Source organism: Neomonachus schauinslandi, chromosome 10 (assembly GCF_002201575.2).
Source record: "Neomonachus schauinslandi chromosome 10, ASM220157v2, whole genome shotgun sequence".
NCBI classification, from domain to species: domain Eukaryota; kingdom Metazoa; phylum Chordata; class Mammalia; order Carnivora; family Phocidae; genus Neomonachus; species Neomonachus schauinslandi.
Window position 1 is genome coordinate 41,003,220 of NC_058412.1, and position 14,713 is coordinate 41,017,932.

A 14,713-nucleotide genomic window follows, 5' to 3' on the forward strand; every position below is an offset into this window, starting at 1 on the left:
TCTCTCTTTTATATTTTTCCAGGTATGCTTTTTGAAAGTTAGATGTATATAAAAACTGGGGAAAAAATGAGAAGTGCTGTGCAGTGCCATCTTCTTCCAGGAATAGTTTACTACTTTTCTCCTGGCAGGAAGTTGGGATAAGAATAGACTATCATGGTGAAATTCATATTGAACTGACTCATATTTTGAGTTATTTCATTGTTAGTGCTCATGTATGTCTGGTTTACCCTTTTGCCAGTGGCAGTCCTTGGATAGTAACACCTGAAGCCTAGGTATTTAACAGATATTTTAGTCTTCAGTTGAGTCTTAATTTTGTCCCCTCAGTTCCTTAATACTATTGAGCTTAGCCCCTTAGCCACTACTTCTTAATCAGTAAATATCTTAAGGATAAAGGCAGGGAGACAAGCTTGTCTCATTTCTTGCAGTGTGCTATTTTATATGATTTTGCACACTCTAACTTCTGAAGCCTGTATATATATAGCATATACATGTTTCTTATACTATATGTATTTCTTACATAAGTTTGGTTTGGACACTATGTGCACTATACTCTTACATAATATGGTGTATAACATGTATTACATTAACATGTATATGTCACATCTCTGTGCATTATTTATATCTTAATATTTTGTTCATCTTTTTTAGTTATTTTCATGTATCACTTTTATTTTGCCATGTCTCTTCTTGGATGTCATACTTCTTTTTTTCTTTTTTTCAAATGCATACATATTAAATCCTAACTCTTCTTAAGGGTTTTAGTGCTTTCTATAGTCCCTTCCCAAACTTTCCAGTGCTATTTCCCATTGATTCTAGCCATGGCTCTCTTGCTGTTCCTCATGTACAGTATACTCATGACTTCTCACATTGGTCTCATTATCTACAAGTTCCTTTATTTACTCTCCCACTTTTATCAATTGAATGCCTAGCTCTTATTTCACCATGCTGTCAATCTATAATAATTTGTTACCAATGTATTCTCTTTGAAGAGGCAAAAAAAATCATTGCTTTCTTTTTCTTTTTCTTTCTTTCTTTCTCTCTTTCCCTCATTATCCCTTCCTTCCTCCCTCCCTCCCTTCCTTCTTCCCTTACTTCCTCTCTTCCTTCCTTCCTTCCTTTCACTCTTCCAAAGGACCTAGGTCTGGAGCCAACCCCACAATTAGGTAATTGTTTCTCTAAATTTGTACATATTGAAGCTTGTTATGTTTTTCATATTAAAATTTAATGTGGGATTATTTTGTCAGATATCATGGTAGGCATAAAGATATAAAGATGAGGGAGATATGAAACTTTTTAGAAGAAAATTATTCTTAGAGCCCAGTATATTAGTAGAGACCAAATTATTCTTGGTTAATAGACTTCTCTCACTTCTCAGAGAGTCTATCAATGAACTGGCCAGTCTCCAGCTGATATTAGCCCTGAAATGCAAAATTCCTAATATAACTGACCTCTTCAAGCAGTATTTCATCTTGCCAATGAAGCAATATGCTCAACACTGTGAGGTCTTCTCATTTAAATTTCTACAATAATGTTTGGGTGACCCTGCTGCCTTTCAACTTCCAGCTTAATTTGTGAAATAGCCTAGAAATAGGACATTCTTTTGGATCATTCTACTTGGAGGATAAGGGTTCAGGAGACTATGAGCATTTTGCTGAGTCTCTGTTTGTGAATTCCCCCTGCAACCCTGAATTATTTATGTCCCATGCTGTGGTGGTGTTTGCATCCACTCAGAGTGTGTGCTGCATGTGTTCTGATTCCACATATCAAATTTCAGTTTTCAAGAACTTAATTTTCAAACCTGTTATCTAGGTTATACTAAATTTATACATTAATTTATACTAGATTACTAATCTATAATAATTTGTTACCAATGTATTCTCTTTGAAGAGGCAGAAGAGCCCTTCTATCTTAGCTTTTTGAGTTCAGCATGTTACCACCCTTGTACTCTGTATCACCTGAAAACTGAGGGACACAACAAATGGGATTTCACTTTTTTTTTTTTAAAGATTTTTTTTATTTATTTGACAGAGAGAGACACAGCGAGAGAGGGAACACAAGCAGGGGGAGTGGGAGAGGAAGAAGCAGGCTTCCCACGGTGCAGGGAGCCCGATGTGGGGCTCGATCCCAGGACCCTGGGACCATGACCTGAGCCGAAGGCAGACGCTTAATGACTGAGCCACCCAGGCGCCCCGGGATTTCACTTTTAAAAACTGTATCACAGTTTATTTCATCTGGGTATCATTTTCATGACTGTCTTTGTTATCCAAACACAGTTTCTTTTGAAGTACTGTGACAATATTTCAACAATTTTTTTTAACATTTTCAAGGGCGTATTTATATAGTGATGCCATTAGCAGATGATCTCCCAGGAATTAGCTGTAAATTTGCAATTCTAACTCTTCAGTGACAAATGCTAAAATGGATTAAGTATTTGTACAAAATGCTTCTTCTAGATTTATTTTTTAAGAAAGAGGCTATCCTCCAATTGCTCCAAATTTCTGAGGAAATTATTCTCTTTAGAAAACTCACCATAGTATATATTTCACAAAATAAAAACACTTTTAAATAAAGCTGAAAAACCACGCAGCAAATTTTTGCCATACATTATTTGATAAGCTATAAACCTTTGAAATATCTGAGATGATAGTAAATATGACAATTGACCTTTAGTTATAATACCCAGAAATGAGATACTGGTAAGATATCCATGCTCATTTTCTTCTATTGAGGTCATTAGGGAAGAACTTGTTTTGAATATTTACTAGGAAAGAGCCCTAACTATGTCATATATCTAGTAATAAAGCATATAGTTCTTTTGCTTCTATCCATCTCATCCACTAGCTATAGGGAAGAAACGAAACCAAAATTTCTTAATAACATGAAACTATCACTACCTTTCAGATGACCTATGTGTTCCCTTTAACATACCCCCCCCGCCGAAGAATTAGAAGTGTCTTTTACTTAAAAATTGAGATAAGAGAATTAGATACCAAACATTCTATGAAAAGTTCCTCTCTCTTGCATGAAGAATGCATTGTGGCACTTTTACCTGGATATCCAGTGTTCCCTCAAGACAAGCAATGTAATTGCTCTAACCTCAGTCTGGCACACAGACAGAGCATGTCCAAAACTGAACTTGATGTCTTCTCCATCTGTTACAAAAAATTTGCTCTCCGTTTTCTACTTCTTATCTCACCCAGTCCGTATCTAATACCCTGAGCCAAAAATCTATATACAACCCCAAACTTTCTTGTCTCTCTCCAGTTATTCATCAACTCCATGCCACCTCTTTCACCTCTTTTTTAAAAAAAAGATTGTATTTATTTATATGAGAGAGAGAAAGAGAGAGAGTGAGCACCAAATTTCAAGTTGACTCTGAAGACAATTTGAGCCCTTAGCCTCCAGATGACACCATTCTCCTGTCCTTTTGTGTTCCTCCTTTTCTTTCCTATCATTAAGAATATCTTTATCTCTGGAAGTAATATAATATTTAACTAAAACTGTTAAGGAGTTATATTAACATGTATAAAGAGTCTGGATGCAAGGTGTGCTGAGAGTTGGGGGCCACGGAATACTGATATCTCCAAGAACTCTAGTGCTTTCCATGTCTGTTATCAGCTGTTTTTAGCAATTTCTTCCCTCAGTGGAGCACAGAGAGTATAGAAACTCCAGATTCCCTTAATTATAACCATATGGCGTGAAAAAGAAACAATGCATTCCCTTCACATGTCCCTTTGCTAGGGAGGAAGTCCAGGAGCCCCTGAAGACTTTTTCTCATTTCCCACCGGCCAGCAGTGGATCATAAGCCATTGTTTTGGGTGCAAAGGGAGAGAGTAGAGAGCGCAGGGTAGAGGGTAAAAAAGCAAAAATCCAGTGTTTTTGACATTAATTGGGGAAGAAAGTCTCTGTCAGTAAGGAGAAAAGGATGCAGTTGACTTTTTAGTAGGTAACCAATGGCATCTTCCACTCTTCCTCCCTTTCTCAGCCTTCTTTTCCACCTAGTCTTCATGCTGGCATCCTTCCTCTGAACTCCTTTAACAAACTTTGCCTGTTTGAGTCATTTGACAGTTAGACAATGAGCTATATTGCTAGTTCCTATTTTGTGAATATGTCTGCATTAGTTTCTCAGGCTTGCTAGAACAAAGGACCATAAACTGAGTGACTGAAACAACAGAAACTTGCCTCACAGTTCTGGAGGCTACAGGTCTGAGATCAAGGTGTTGGTGGGCCATGTTGTCTCAGAAGGTACTCTGAAAGGATCTGTTCCAGGCTTCTCTCCTAGGTTCTGGTAACTTGAGGCAATGTAATTCCACTTCTCACACAGTGTTCTCCTTGTGTACATGTCCCTGTGTCCAAATTTTCCCTTTTTACAAAGTCATAGTAGATTAGGGCACATTCTCATAATCTCACCTTAACTAGAACATCTGCAAAGACCCTATTTTCAAACAAGTCATGCTGACAGATATTGAGAACTTCAGTACCTTTTTTCAGGGGTGGGAACATTTTAACCCCTAACAATGTCTAACTGTCCTGCTAAGAACGTAAACAACTTCAGAGCAAGAACTTTTTATTAAACATTTATTTCACCAAGAGCATATAATTGTTTAATAAAAATTCTGATAGATCATGATTCAAATCTTCCTCTACTGACTCAGTATTAACCCAAATAAGGTCCAGTAAACAGTGCTGTGGCAGATTTTAATAAATCTTCTATGAAGGAGAAAATAAATCACAAGGCCAGAGATTTGGCAATAGGAATGTAATACAATGGGTTAAAATTTTTTACATAGGTTATTTTCCCTCTGGGAAATTTCAAAGACTTTAACATGTCATATAATGTGGATCCTCCAAAGGAGGATGAGTTATTTGGTATTTCCCAAACATACAGGCATTTTTATTTTCCCAACATAGAATACCTGTAAATCTCTACATGAACGATATCATGCTATATGCACTATTTGGGACATCTGTTCTTAGTTCATTAGGAACTGGCTCAGAGATCACAGCTAAAGAAACAAATGTATATAACTTTATCAGCTCCCCATATGTATATTAAATCACACATCTAATCCATTTTTAATAGACAAATCTTTTGGTTTTATGATATCCTAATTTTTTTCATGAACCACAAAGACTTAGATATTTTGTAGCCTTATAATCAAAACCATTTAAAGAGAGTGTGAAATTTTTCTAAAAAGACACAGACTTAGCTTATCTTATTATCTTTGAAATCTGTTTAGAAAACTAAAAGTGTCTACAGCTATTATTATATATTGGATTACTCATACTTCTTCCTTTTATAATACTTAATATTTAGTTGGTTGTGTGATTTGTTCAATTGGTAGCTTGCAGGTTTGGTCACATTTAACTGTGATCATGTAGGAATATGATAAAAGGGGCCTCAAGTTAGAGGTGACAAGAACAAGAGAGAAAAGAGGAAAATATGAAAAGGCAAAGGTCTACACTGAGTAAGCTAATTTAAATGTTATTTAGATCAGATCACACTAACACTTGCATAGGCAGGTGCACCAAGAATAAACTCCCCTCCCCAGCATTTCAAACCCCAATCTGGTTTTCAAAACCCAGCAAGATGACAGCCCAAGAAGCCTTCCTCCTGATTTCTCTGGGAATATTGGTTTTTCCCTTCTCTGGTCCTAGAGGGAGTTGCTCTGTACCCTAAAGCCAAGCTCGAAAGGCCTGACTGCATGTAGTTTACAGAGTAAGAAAAGATAAAAGGTTAATATCCAAAATATATAAAGAGCTCATACAGCTTAATAGCAAAAAAATCAATCTGCTTTAAAAAATGAACAGAAAATCTGAATAGACATGTTTCCAAAGAAGATATATAAATGGCCAATAGTTACATGAAAAACTCAACATCAGTAATCATCAAAAAATGCAAATTGGGGCACCTGGGTGGCTCAGTAGGTCAAGTGTATGCCTTCCACTCAGGTCATGATTCTGGAATCCTGGGACTGAGCCTCACATTGGGCTCCCTGATCAGTGGAGAGTCTGCTTCTCCCTCTGACCCTCCCCCCTCTTGTGCTCTCTCTCTCTCACTCTCTCTCTTTCAAATAAATAAATAAAATCTTAAAAAAAACAAAAACAAAAATTGCAAATCAAACCCACAATGAGATATCATCTCATACCTGTTAGAATGGCTATTATCAAAAAGACAAAAAGTAACAAATGTTGGCACGGGTGTGGATAAAAGGGAACCCCTGTGCACTACTGGTGGGAATGTAAATTCATATAGCCACTGTGGAAAACAGAATGGAGGTTCCTTAAAAAAATAAAAATAGAACTACCATATGACCTAGCAATTCTACTTCACAGAATATATACAAAATGAAATCACTAACTCAAAAAGATATGTGTGCCCCCAGGTTAACTGCAGCATTATTTACAACAGATAAGACAAGGCAACAACGTAAGCGTCCACTGACAGAGGAATGGATAAAGAAACTGTGGTATACATACACAATGGAATATTATTCAGCCATAAAAAGAATGAAATCTTGTCATTTGCAATAACATGGATGGACCTTGAGGTCATTATGCTAAATGAAATAAGTCAGAGAAGGACAAATACCACATTATCTCACTTATATGTGGAATCTGAAAGACCAACAAATAAAAACAAAACAAACAAAATAAAAAACCAAGATAATAGATACAGAGAGAACAGATTGGGTGGTTGCTAGAGGTGGGGGTGGAAGGAAGGGTGAAACGGGTGAAGGAGGTCAACTATAGTTGACAACACTATATTACATATTTGAAAGTTACCTAGAGTGAACCTTAAAAGTCTCCATCAAGAGAAAACCAAATTTTGTTACTATGTATAGTGATGGATGCTAACTAGGCTTACTGTGGTGATCATTTCACAATATATACAAGTATCAAATCATTATGTTATTCACCTGAAACTTACTTAGACCTCACTTATACCTCACGTAAAAAAAAAAAAAAAGAGGGGTGCCTGGGTGGCTCAGTTGGTTAAGCTTCTGCCTTCAGCTCAGGTCATGATCTCAGGATCCTGGGATCGAGCCCCACACTGGGCTCCCTGCTCAGTGGGAGTCTGTTTCTCCCTCTCCCTCTGCCGCCCCTCCCCCTGCTCATGCTCATGAGCTCTCTCACTCTCTCTCAAATTAATAAACTCTTTTAAAAATACTTTAATATTTAAAAAAAGGTTTTATTTATTTAAGAGAGAGAGCACAGAGGGAGAGTGGGAGGGAGAAGCAGGTTTCCCATTGAGCAGGGAGCCCAATGTAGGACTCCATCCCAGGACCCTGAGGATCATAACCTGAGCCGAAGGCAGAAGCTTAACCAACTGAGCCACCCAGGCTCCCCTAAATAAAATCTTCAAAAAAAAAAAAAAAAGAATCTAACCTTCAGTCAGGATTCTGACTCAGGCCAGGCTGAATTTATTACCAAACTGAATTGATTGGAGAAACCATGACAGCTTGAAGGTCCTGAAATAAATAGACACTCAGGTGAACCTCAGTAGATACTCAAGTTAGTGGAGTTTGAACTCAAAAGAGACTGTGCTGAACACTACTTAATGTTAATTGCAGGTTTTGTAATTTTGGAGCAAACTCTATTCCTTAATTTTTCCTTCAGCACAATGGAGTCAGGGATGGTGATTAGGTTGAAGAATGTGAAATTGCTCTTTTTGAAAGTCTAAATATTCAAATAGGACAATTTCACATACTTCAACTTACTGTCCAGAATTTTACTATGATAATTTTGGCTGAAAATTAAACTAAAGTACCTGGTCTATTGCTTCAGAGTAGCAATAACAGAAATTATTATCTATATGTTTTTATCTAAAGGAAACTTTATTCCACATTAAACCATGGAAGCTATAGAAAGAAGGTATTGGTCACTCCCACAGAACCCCTGATTTAATTGGAAGTTCCAAAATCAAATTTCAGAATTTCAACTAAGATGTCGGTATATCTTTTCATTCATTTACATTTTAAAAGAATCAAAAAGTAAATGCAACATAAACAAAGGAAGCCTCAACATGTGTTATTTTCATGGATCTTTGACTCATAAACATATTAGCTTAAGCCAGAAGGTTTTCCTAAACATTCAGCCTCTCTTCCTAAACAAAGGATTTAAGAACTTAAATTGTTTTTAAACAGAGAAAAATGATTTATTGTCATTGCCTGGAACAATTCTGTCTAACAGCTGTTTGCCAACCATACAACAGGAAAATAGAATCCTATTTTGAGGCATAGCTAGATCTGGTGCTACTTATAAGGCCAAAGTTTCATTTTGAAACAGTGAGATTAGAGTTGGCAGGGTCTGCTCTGGCCACCTGGCCTCAGGTTTGGAAACGAGGTTGGAAATGCTGTTGCCCTCAGCATGACTTCAGACAAAAGTTCTATACTCCAATCAGCACCAGCTATGCATGTCTAGGTTTGGCTGCAAGCTGACCATTCTTGGCTAACAATCGTAGGCAGTATATTAAATCATATTGACTTCTGAAGCTAACTCCTATAAAAAAAAAATCAGAAAACCAGTGTTACTCTTTCAGTTTATTTCTTTTTAAAGATTTTATTTATTTGAGAGAGACAAAGATAGTGACAGAGAGCATGAGTGAGAAGAGTGAGCATGAATAGGGAGGAGAGGGAGAAGAGCCCGATGCAGGGCTCAATCCCAGGACCCCGAGATCATGACCTGAGTTGAAGGCAGACGCTTAACTGACTGAGCCACCCAGATGCCCCTAACTCTTTCAGTTTAAAGGTTTGAAGTATTAGGAGTGATTAAAAAAAAGAAGGCATTTGGTGGCTAGGAAGTCATACATTAGGACAAAAAAACTGAGGCACAGACTTCATCTGCAACAATTCCTAGGAAGTATTAGAGTCTAGGCTTGATCACTGATGATCACCACCATCAAGCTCTACATCCCTAGTCCACCCTGAGAGAGATGCACCTGGTTCCAGGGCTCTCCAAGCAAAGGCTGATAATGATGTGTTTCTCTCTTTGGTTGCCCTCCTTTCTCCTAAATTGGATGAAGCCTGTTGGTCCTGAAATACATACAGGATGCCACAATGATGTTTTTATTTTTGAATTTAGATGCAAATAGAATGTTAAACTAGAAGTATATTGATTCTTAGGTGACTTCATTTGAGGGATTTGGAAGGTTATCTGTGCTTGAACAGCCAGCACTGTGAACTGGCTGCTGTAGACAAACGTTAAAATAACACTCAGTCAATACCATATAAATCAAGTTCTCTGGTCCTCCTCCTAATGCAATCCGAAGTAATAGGCAACATGTCCATTTCTGTTTTCGCAGTTGCTGGAACCCACCTGTGGGGTTTCTACCTTCCCCTAACTAGTCTCAGATTACCCAGCACTCCTCAGTGTCTGACAAACCTCTGGAAGAATGCTTCCTTTCTTCCTTGATATGGACTTGCCCTTCTACATGGGGGGGTGAAGTTGCAACTCTTTTTTTGAGTAGAGACCCTTCTACTCTCCCCTTTTGGATACGGAGGATTTGCTCATATTTGGTGAATCCATATTCTATGTGTAAGGCCCTTCTAGGTCAGAGGACAGAGGCTATTCTTTATTTTCTTTTTAAAGTGAAGAATCTATTCATTAACTTGATAAACGCAAGTAATAGCTGTTCTTAGGGTGAATGAGTCTATCTTCTATCTTTCAAAATGGAAACATATAAACTCCCTTGTTAGTGAACTAGGACAGAAATTTTAAAATTCAGGACTATTATTCCAACAATTTATCAACCTCTCTATTTATGATTTTCATTTGCTATATTTCAAATTTAGTAGTTTATAAAAAGACAATAATAGACATCCTTTAAAACTCTGCTGCTCAGGTCAGCTAATTTACCCTTCTCCCTACATTAGAGTCCTATTCTTTTCACTTCCCAATCTGCCACTCAGATCTCTCTTCCACAGTCTCATGCTGGTGGAAAGAATCCAGGAAAACATTCCTTAGCCACCAGCTGTGATTTTAACTATGGTTTTCTGAATTCACAGGTTTTGTTGTCATTTTTGCTAATAAACCTGGCAGTAAACAAGTCAGGCCTGGGTATATGTTGCGTTTGTGGTCCTTAAGAATTCTTGGCAAACATGCTGGATAAGAAATTGTTTATATGTATATGTTGGGCCCAGAATATCCCTTACACAATGTTTTTCTTCCTTTCTACCACCTAGTCCACCCTTATTTCATTGAGCCTATAGGGACAAGGAAATCTTATTTGAAACACAAATCGATATATACCTCCTGAATTTTTTAAATGTCAAAATTAGGAGAATAGTCACTATGTGAATTAGAATAGTAGTTCAGTTATGATTTTTTTTTTTTATCAATTTTGGAAGAAAGGATGTATGCATGAACTGAATTCACTTCTAAAAATATCAGCGCTATCTTATGCTTGACTAGATCACTAAGATTTTTCCTGGTCATGAGAACCAAGTCAACTATAAAATTTGATTTGCAATTATCAACAGTTAGTTAAACAGACAAGGAAACTTTAAGACTGTTGCAATAGGGGAGAGAGACTAAACTCAATTTCACTGAAACAAAAGGTAGGAGCATGTTCAAATGCTGGGGTGAGCTAGCGGAGAAGTACTTGAGGGTTTTAGCTGGGAGGCTGGTCAGCATGATTAGGTCATCTGTAGTTGTTAATTGTTGCTTATCTAAGTTAGGTTCCTACCCACTTGCAGAGGTTTGGGAGGTATCTTCCTTGACTATGGTTTAAAGAGCTCTCACGTCTTTGACAAAGATATTCCTGGGTCTTAGAACTGGGAAGTGGTGTTGAAGATGTACACCTCTCTGTGGCAGAGAACCAAATTTACATTACAAGGGAGCTATAGTTAGGAAGAAACCTGTCTAAAATTTAGTCAAGCTGATGGGGACCTTAAGGTGACCTTAGTCACCATCCTACTGGTGAAGGTCATGCAGCCATGATCATTATCATCACGTCAAATTACTTCAACATATGACAATGCCTATCCAACCAAACTGTTAGGGCCCAATATATCCCTTCACTTCATCAGTGCAGAAACAAATAATTTGATTCCTCACCTCAAACATATCAGCATGCCAAATTGGAATATTTTTTATTATGATTATTAATGCTGTATCAGGAGGGAAGCATTTCTGTCTTTCATAAAAAATATTTTTGAATTTCTCTTAAGAGTTTAAGGTGGTAAACTATTTCATGTTTGTCTATTTTGCACTATCCAAGAAAATTGTTTAAAATTGCTATGATGACAGATTTGGGAGAATATTTGAATTTAGTATCCATGGAAAAGTTGGAATTCAAAAAATCATCTCAACAAACCATCCCTCTTTGGTCCAGAACCTTTGGAAATTTAGGAACAGCAAAGATATGCACTGCTAAATAATAAAAACTGCTTCATACACAGGCAACCTGGGAATCTGCCCAGGCATCTGCACAGAGACCCTCCAGCCAGGATTGCCCTAAAATTCTCGGCACACATGGCTGATTAATCCCTTCCTAACTGCATTTACATACACTCCTATGAAAATCACTCTGAATGATTTCAGGGACACAGTCCTCTTGTTCAGAATAATAACTCCAGAACACAGAATTCCAGAGGAGAAAATGCCACCATCAGTGAGGACTTTGTCTTTGATAACTTTTAGATAACTGCCTGTCTTCCCTTGGAGCACTTTTTTCAAATGGATATGCCTGGGCATATTCGCTCATTTAGTCCTTGGTGACGGTGGTAAATGGACCCTCTGTCCACTTCTCCTTTCACAGCAGTCAGCAAGTTTCACTGTCTGCTTCCTTAATACCTTTCACAAAGTAGGAGGATAAAATCATTATGCATTTTATATCAACACACAGGTTACATTTTGTTTCATCTGTCCCTTCTATTCCCAGAGAGATTCTCAACTTTATTAATATCTCTCCAGCCCAATACATATCACCAGTCACTTAAAATTCCCCAAATAGGGCTTTGCACATCTTTATGACAAATATTTACCAGGTTGAGTGGGGTGCAGTAAAAATGCATTCAAATGTTCCATTTGCATATAATGTAAAACCTACTTTTCTAGAATAAAAAAATGAAATACCTCTTAACACTTCACTTGTTTTGGTCAACAGATAAAATTAAATCACATATAGTGATTAATTTTAATATTTTAATCTAAGTTTATATTTTTCAAAAGAGAAATAAAAAATTATCTACCTTGCAGGTGTGTTGTGAATATCAAATGTGATTATATATATGGGTTTGTGTGTATATTTGCATATGAATACATATATGTACATATATGTGTGTACACCATCGTGTGCATAAATACCCTTACATATTCCATAGTCCAGCATTTGTATCATACTAAGCATTTCATATATTTTAGATATAGTAATTGTTTTTTCTTTTTTTAAAGATTTTATTTATTTATTTGAGAGAGAGAATGAGATAGAGAGAGCATGAGAGGGGGGAGGGTCAGAGGGAGAAGCAGACTCCCTGCTGAGCAGGGAGCCCGAAGCGGGACTCGATCCCGGGACTCCAGGATCATGACCTGAGCCGAAGGCAGTCGCTTAACCAACTGAGCCACCCAGGTGCCCCAGTAATTGTTTTTTTCTTATAATTACTGTGTACCTGTGGTATTCAGGTTTCACTGGAATTTTAACATGACCCAGGATATTACCTTACAAGAATAATTATAGAACGTTTTAAGACAGAACTTTGAAAAAAAGAAAAAGTCTGGAAATATCAGGGATGGCATGCCAGGCAGATGGCGTAAAATGTGAGGAAAAATAAATGTAGATGTACAAAATGACGAGGCTTCTGATTTGAAGAGATCATTTGGGGAGGCAGAGTAGTATGAGTATGAGATGTTGGCCACAGGAAATTATGTAAGGGCTTTGAATCCAGGCTACAGTACAGTCATTTTGTGCCAAACAGTCAAATGTTAAAGACCTTTCTATTAAAATCAGACACGTAACAACGCAGCTGTGTGTTGGAACAAATTAGTTACTACTTCTCTCTGGTGGGATTGGTGTTTATAAAGAAAACAGATACAATGAATAAAATGTGGATTGGGTATCAGCTTTCTGAATGAAGACCCTCAAAGAATAGGTTACCAAATTTAAACTGGATTGGAGAACATACTTGGGCCCAATGCCAAAGTGAGGACATCTTATTATCTCATCTTGAAATAATATGTTAGCAGCTACGTACGGCGAAATCCACGTCATACTGCTGTGTTAGTATATTTACCAGTCAGCTGCCCAGAGGTGATTGTCTGCTTACAGACTCCTGCTCTAACAGGACAGGCCCCACAGGGACTTCTCAACGCAGTGACTCTGACGCTGGGAAACAGCCCAATGAATATGAAGGTCTTACCATTTTCACATAATTGGCACGTTATTCCTCTCAAGGAAAGCAATGAGAGAGTATATAGGGGCCTTGATTTTGTAGGAAAACAGAAGTTCCCACTTCTAGGAAAGCACGAGTACGGCAAGATTAGGGTTTTTCTTTAGTCACTATGAAGCATCGACATTAAATACCATTGTTGGGAAAATTCCAGCCCATGTAAAAATGACATGGAAACAAGAATAGAAATAAAGTCATAATTATTTTACATACAATGATTTAGTAAAGTGTTTAGAAGTGACTGGATACAGGAGAGTTACATAAAGTAGTGTGTCTTCATGCCAGAAATCACAAGTTAGAAAATAAATTTTAATGAAATCCTATTCCCACTACAATAGAACTTATAAAGATATATAAAATATTTAAAACATAATCCCAGCAAAAAGTAGGCAGAAACTTTTGAGACAATATATATATCTGACTAAAGGAGAAACATAATGGTGCTATATATTTGAAAGGGTTGATTAAAAAATTTAAATATGGGGCCACCTGGGTGGCTCAGTCAGTTAGGTGTCAGACTCTTGATTTCGACTGGGGTCATGATCTCAGGGTCGTGAGATTGAGCCTGGCACTGGGTGTGGAGCCTATGGAGTGGGATTCCCTCCCCCGCTCCCTCTGCCCCTCCCCCTACTCTAAAATTTTTTTAAAATATGGATCTTATTCAAATGTATCCACTTGAAGATTTGTGATTAATAAAATATGATAGTTAAAACGAATTTCATTTTTAAATAGGAAAAAATAATGTGTTTCATCTACATACATTAAGAAGAACTATATAGAGAGTATACATAGGACACCGTAGTACTGAGTATCCCACAGGAAACAGATTCCAGGCTTGAAGATCAAGCTCAATAGAATTAATTAAGAAGCTATTCAAGAGGTATGAGCAGGGTTAAGGGCATAGATATGGGGTACTGAAGCCCCCAGAGACTGGCAACAATGTAAGCCATTTACCACCCTAAGCCTGAAAGGAGAGGAGAGGGAACTGGGTCACTGGAGCCTAGGGAGAGCTCATTGCCTTGGAATAGGGATGACTATCTGACAGGATTTGTCCTATGGAATGCAGCGTCCCCAAACCCAGCAAATAGTCATGGGGCAGGAGTGAGTGGGTCAGGTCAAAAAGCATGGATGTGAGAGGGGGAAAAATAAAAAAAATATATCTTAAACAGGAACCACAGGTATTTCTAAATATAATAAAAAATAATGATTAACTCTGACATATGAGTAATAAATTTATTGAAATAGTGATATGTCTATGTAAACTGAGACAAATAGAAAATGCAGTAAAACAGTACTTACAAATATACCCCTGTAGATTAGTTACC